Source organism: Penaeus japonicus, unplaced genomic scaffold, assembly GCF_977035675.1.
Source record: "Penaeus japonicus unplaced genomic scaffold, GWHDUDI00000001_assembly GWHDUDI00000002, whole genome shotgun sequence".
Lineage (NCBI taxonomy): Eukaryota > Metazoa > Arthropoda > Malacostraca > Decapoda > Penaeidae > Penaeus > Penaeus japonicus.
The window spans coordinates 45,681,461-45,686,540 of NW_028234404.1; the positions used below are offsets into that span (position 1 = coordinate 45,681,461).

The 5,080-nt window shown below is 47.3% G+C and overlaps 1 long non-coding RNA gene across 3 annotated transcripts in view; it reads right to left on the minus strand.

Moving 5' to 3' along the window:
- Positions 1-1,792, minus strand: part of LOC122245593 (uncharacterized) — a 90,384-nt gene extending 88,592 nt beyond the window's left edge. The window contains exon 1 of one of the 3 annotated variants that reach the window (XR_015192282.1): positions 1,183-1,792. This is a non-coding gene — a long non-coding RNA (uncharacterized LOC122245593). The remainder of the gene's footprint in view (positions 1-1,182) is intronic. The other 2 variants (XR_015192283.1, XR_015192284.1) reach the window with 2 other exon arrangements.
- Positions 1,793-5,080: the final 3,288 nt, after the last annotated feature.

The following is a 5,080-nucleotide window of genomic DNA, read 5'->3' on the forward strand; positions in this document are numbered from 1 at the left end:
AAAAAAAAAAAAAAAAAAAATCATAGATCATAATCCTCCATTTAATTAATTCATAAAAACCAAGATGTATATTGGATTTTTTTATATATTTTCTTTATCATTATATCCTCATTATATTTATCTTTACGTAGGCAAAGACACGGGAAAAATTGCATGCACGGACAAAGAAACTCCGTCATGCGGGGTGTGGTCTTGAGAAGAAACTCAACAGCGTCGTGAGAGCTAAGAAGAGGAGGAGGAGGAGGAGGAGGAAGAGGAAGAGGAAGAGGAGGAGGGGGAGGAAGAGGAGGAAGGGGAGGAAGAGGAGGAGGAGGAGATGGAGAGGAAAAAGGATAATGCTAATGATAATGATGATAAAAGGGAGAAGAAGAAGAAGAAAAGGGAGAAAAAGGAGAAAGAAAATAATAATCATAATAACATGAATAAGAATAAGAATAGGACGAGGGAGAATAAGAAGAGAGAGAAGAAGGATATGGATATGAAGATGAAGAAGGAGAAGAAAGATGCGGAGGAGGAGAGAGAAAAGGAGGAGGAGGAGGAGAAGGGGAAGGAGATAGTGATAGAGAAAGAGATGGTGAAAAAGATGAAAAATAAAGATATACGAAGAAGAAGAATAAACGGTAGATTAAACGATAACAAAAGGAGGAGGAGGAGGAGGAGAAGGGCAAGAAAGTCAGAAGGAGAAAGAGGAAGAAGACGAAGATGGAGAAGAATGAAGAGGAGGAGGAGTAGAAGGAGGAGTAGAAGGAGGAGGCACTACCTGACATGAGGCGGCACAGTCATGAGGGGGCAAATGCATGGCGAGACAGGAGGCATAGGAGCAGGCAAGCAATTACATAACGTGCAGCGAATGATACCCGAGGCCACCAGCCACACGTAGAGAGAGAGAGAGAGAGAGAGAGAGAGAGAGAGAGAGAGAGAGAGAGAGAGAGAGAGAGAGAGAGAGAGAGAGAGAGAGAGAGAGAGAGAGAGAGAGAGAGAGAGAGAGAGAGAGAGAGAGAGAGAGAGAAGGGTGAGAGAGAGAGAGAGAGAGAGAGAGAGAGAATGAGAGAGAGATAGAGATAGAGAGAGAGTGAGAGAGAAGAAGAGAGAGAGAGAAAGAGAGAGAGAAGGAGGGAGAGAGAGAGAGAGAGGGAAGGGGGAGAGGAGGACGAGGTAATGCTGGAGACTAAGCTAATTTACCTTTCACGATTTGCCTCTCCTGGCTGTCCTCCTCCTTCCATCTTGATTGCTCGGCGCGGCCTCGCTGGGCTGACTAATATCCGGATGTTTGTAAGCCGCTACCGTATCTTTTATTCATTTCTTTGTCGAGACGGAGGGAGGGATGCTGCTGCTGCTGCATCTCTCGCCTCACGTCGCAAGGGCCCCTCGCCTGGGCATCTCTTTGTCACCATGCACTGTCATGCAGGCGTTTCTTTCCTGCATTTTCCGCCCCCACACATCTCATCTCGGAGATTTTACACTGGGATTGGACCTTGGAGCTTTCTAGGCCTATATCCACACCCACATTTCACTCCCGCAGCTGATTAAGCTCTATATAAAGCGATAAAGTTTTCATGATATCTCCACGCACTCAGCCTCCCTAAGCATCGCGTCATGAACTGCCATGCCTGAGTCGGAGATACACCTTGAGCATCCTAGCTACATAAGATATCGAGAGACTATTATTGTTTATATTTTTTATTTATTTTTTTATGTTTACCGAAGACTCCCTCTAACAGGAATTTTAAGGCCTTTTTTAAAACCGCAAACAAAAAAAAGTTCAGAGGGCGATAAATGTTCGCGTCATGAGTAGGGTGTGCGGCAGGTGGTGCCATCTGTTGGCGGCGGGGCGAAGCTGCCGTGACGTCACACTGTCTGCTGCTCCACCACCCTAGACTCTCCTCCCGGGGCCACTGACCGGCCGCAGCCCTCTGCCGTTTAGCGGAAACTAAATTACGCGTGCCGCTGCTCTTGCTGTGGCGTTTTAATTTTTCTAACAAAGCACCAGCAGTACGCACCAACCGGACTGATACAGCATATTAAAATGGAGTATTTCAATATGAGGAACAACCGAGAGAGGAAGATGGAACGGGTGGCACTAGAGAGAGAGAGAGAGAGAGAGAAAGAGAGAGAGAGAGAGAGAGAGAGAGAGAGAGAGAGAGAGAGAGAGAGAGAGAGAGAGAGAGAGAGAGAGAGAGAGAGAAAGAAGAAGTGAGAAAGAGCATCTCTGTGGGATGGTGAGGCACTCTCTTGGTATCTGCTGGAACCATCGCCATGATCTATATAACAAAGAGAAAAAAAAAAAAAAAAAAAAAAAAATCGCGATACACAGAATAAACGAAGCTACATTTTCAGCTCGAAACTGCTAATGGCATCCGCCCCAAAAAGCAAATTAGGGATAAATCATGAGTTTAATGGATATCAGCGCGTCCCGCCCCAGCCATAACTACGGAGTTTTGTCAACCTGGTGCGGGCGGCCACGGCTGGTGGCCGTTCGCCCGCCCACCGCCCACCACGGTGACTCACGTACCCCGCCCGTACCTCAGTGTACCGTGACGTCGCAAGCTTTACTCCCGTATAATGCCTTGGCTGTTTCAACTTCTATCTGTTCCTTTTCTCTCTATCTCTCTATCTCCTCCCGTCTTCTCTCTCCCTCTTGCTCTCCGACGTCTAAGTTCCTCTGCATGACGTGACAGTTTCATGAACCTTTCGCCCCGGCCCGCTGCACGAGCCTGACTTGATGTATGGTGGCTGTGACCCTAAGGCGCTCGCCTTTTTGCACAGCCTTTCCTCTCCACTTTCTCGAAGCCGCCTCCAGCCGATCCATAATCCGTATGCCTCCCAAGCAGGCATCGGTGTCCTTTGTGTATCTTCCGCCTCTGCCGCTTTGTGTGTCTTCCGCTTGTGCCGCTATGCTTTCATGCACCGCTGCACCGGCTTCCTTCAACAGCGCCGCGGAAGATAAGCAAGAGTCTGCGACGGGAAGACGTGAAGACGTGCACACGCCTTCCTGTCACGCGTACCTGCCAACGCCGCCTAACGCACGCCCTTCGTTATTTAGTCTTCTTCGTGCACGCGGGCTGACGCAGTGTCGTGCATCTCTGAGCATCTCACGGATCACGCATCTCGCAGACGGTCTCTCTCCGCCCATGGCTGCGGTGTGGCTAGACGCTTTTCGCCAGCTCTCCTACGTGACTCACGGCCGACTCGCTGGACCTTGCCTGCATGACTAGGGACGCCGCGACACGTGTGCCACTCTTTTCTTCCTTTCTTTCTTTCTTTCTGTACAGTCGTTTTCCACACTTTTTCTCTGTTCTGCCTCTTTCCCCTTTTTTGGCCGAGTTGCCTCTCTTTCACTCTCTTTTTCCTTTGACCTTTCGTGTGACAAAACCTAGCTCTCCATCACCCTCCCCCCCTTTCCCTTCCCTCTCCCTACAAAGCCTCTTGTCGCAGCCAGACTGCCATGAGGCGCATGACTCTCCTTCCACACGAGTGGCTGTGTTGTTAGGCAGTTTGGCGACGTGCTTGGTCCATGCACACGGTGGCTGCAAGTTGGCTGCACGGCTGTGTAGCTGGGACTCCTGGACAGCAAAAAGCAAGTTGTCATGGAGGTTTCTCTCGATCCTGCTTCTATGTGTTGAATTCTATCTGTCTGGAGTAGGAGGTGTTTCTCCGAGTAGTGTGTACACGTCGAAAGGCTTCCCTGACGAGGCTTCCTTTCGGGTGCAAAGTGCATGCAAAGCCCCCTCGATGTGCGTCCCGACGTCCTCCTCACCAGGTCACTCCTTCACGGACCTCGACATTTCTGAAGACAGTGACAGTAAGATGTAGACTTGTAAGTCTTCACCTCGAGGCCTTGCCAGTTCTTCGCGGACTACGATACTCGCTGTCTGTCTGCCTGAGTGTGTTTTACGGAAGACAGGATCATGATTCACACACACACACACACACACACACACACACACACACACACACACACACACACACACATACACGCGTACACATCATTCTCTTTCCCTTCCTTCATGAAACTAAAGATGTAGCTTTGTTTCTGAAAACGTACCAATGGGAACTTTCCTTCGTACCCTGTCTCTACTTAAAAAAAAGCTCTCTTTCTTTCTCTCTCTCTCTCTCTCTCTCTCTCTCTCTCTCTCTCTCTCTCTCTCTCTCTCTCTCTCTCTCTCTCTCTCTCTCTCTCTCTACTCTTCTCTCTCTCTTCTTTTCTCTCTCTCTCTCTCTCTCTAGTTCTCTCTCTGTCTTTTTTATCTCTCAGTCCCCTTCCCTTCCTTTCCCCTCCCTTCCCCTCCATCGCCCCCTGAAGACTTAGTCACGTGACCCAACGTCCCGAGCACGTCTCCAGCAGCAGAAGGAGGACGTTACAGAATCTCGAGACACGTGGCCACTCTAGTATTGATTCTTCTTAAAGGGGCCATGGGTAAGAGTACCTCGAGACATCGCCAAGTTTGGTTGCTCTCTTTAGACTCTTGTTTCTACTATGCCCCTTTCTTCTTCTTTTTTTTTTATCTTTCTCTTTCTTACTCTTTCTTATCTGGAGGGAGATGTCGTGGATATTTTTACTTAATCATCCAAAGTGGGTTTTTTTTTCTGAAGTTTTATGATTTTAATTTCTTCTTGTCTGATGTTGCAGAATGTTGTCCAATGTGCAATAGGCCATGCATTATATATCTCTTAAAAGTTATTCAAAATTATGAATAGAATTGTTCTCTCCTTACTCTCTGCTGCGTGTCGTCTTAAAGCTCATGTGTTTATTCTTAACCAAGATTCGAATACAAGAAAAAAAAAAAAAAAGATATATGAAATCAATAAATGTTTTGTTCTTCTTTTCTTTCTAGGAATTCTTGTCTCATAATGTAGAGTAAATAGAGATAAGTGATTTATACGTGTTCATCTTTGCATTGCTGTTTTATAAACATATTTTCTCTTTCATTCACTTTCTCTCTGTGTATCTATCCCGCACCCCCCTCATACTCTTTCTTTCTCTCTCTCTCTCTCTCTCTCTCTCTCTCTCTCTCTCTCTCTCTCTCTCTCTCTCTCTCTCTCTCTCTCTCTCTCTCTCTCTCTCTCTCTCTCTCTCCTC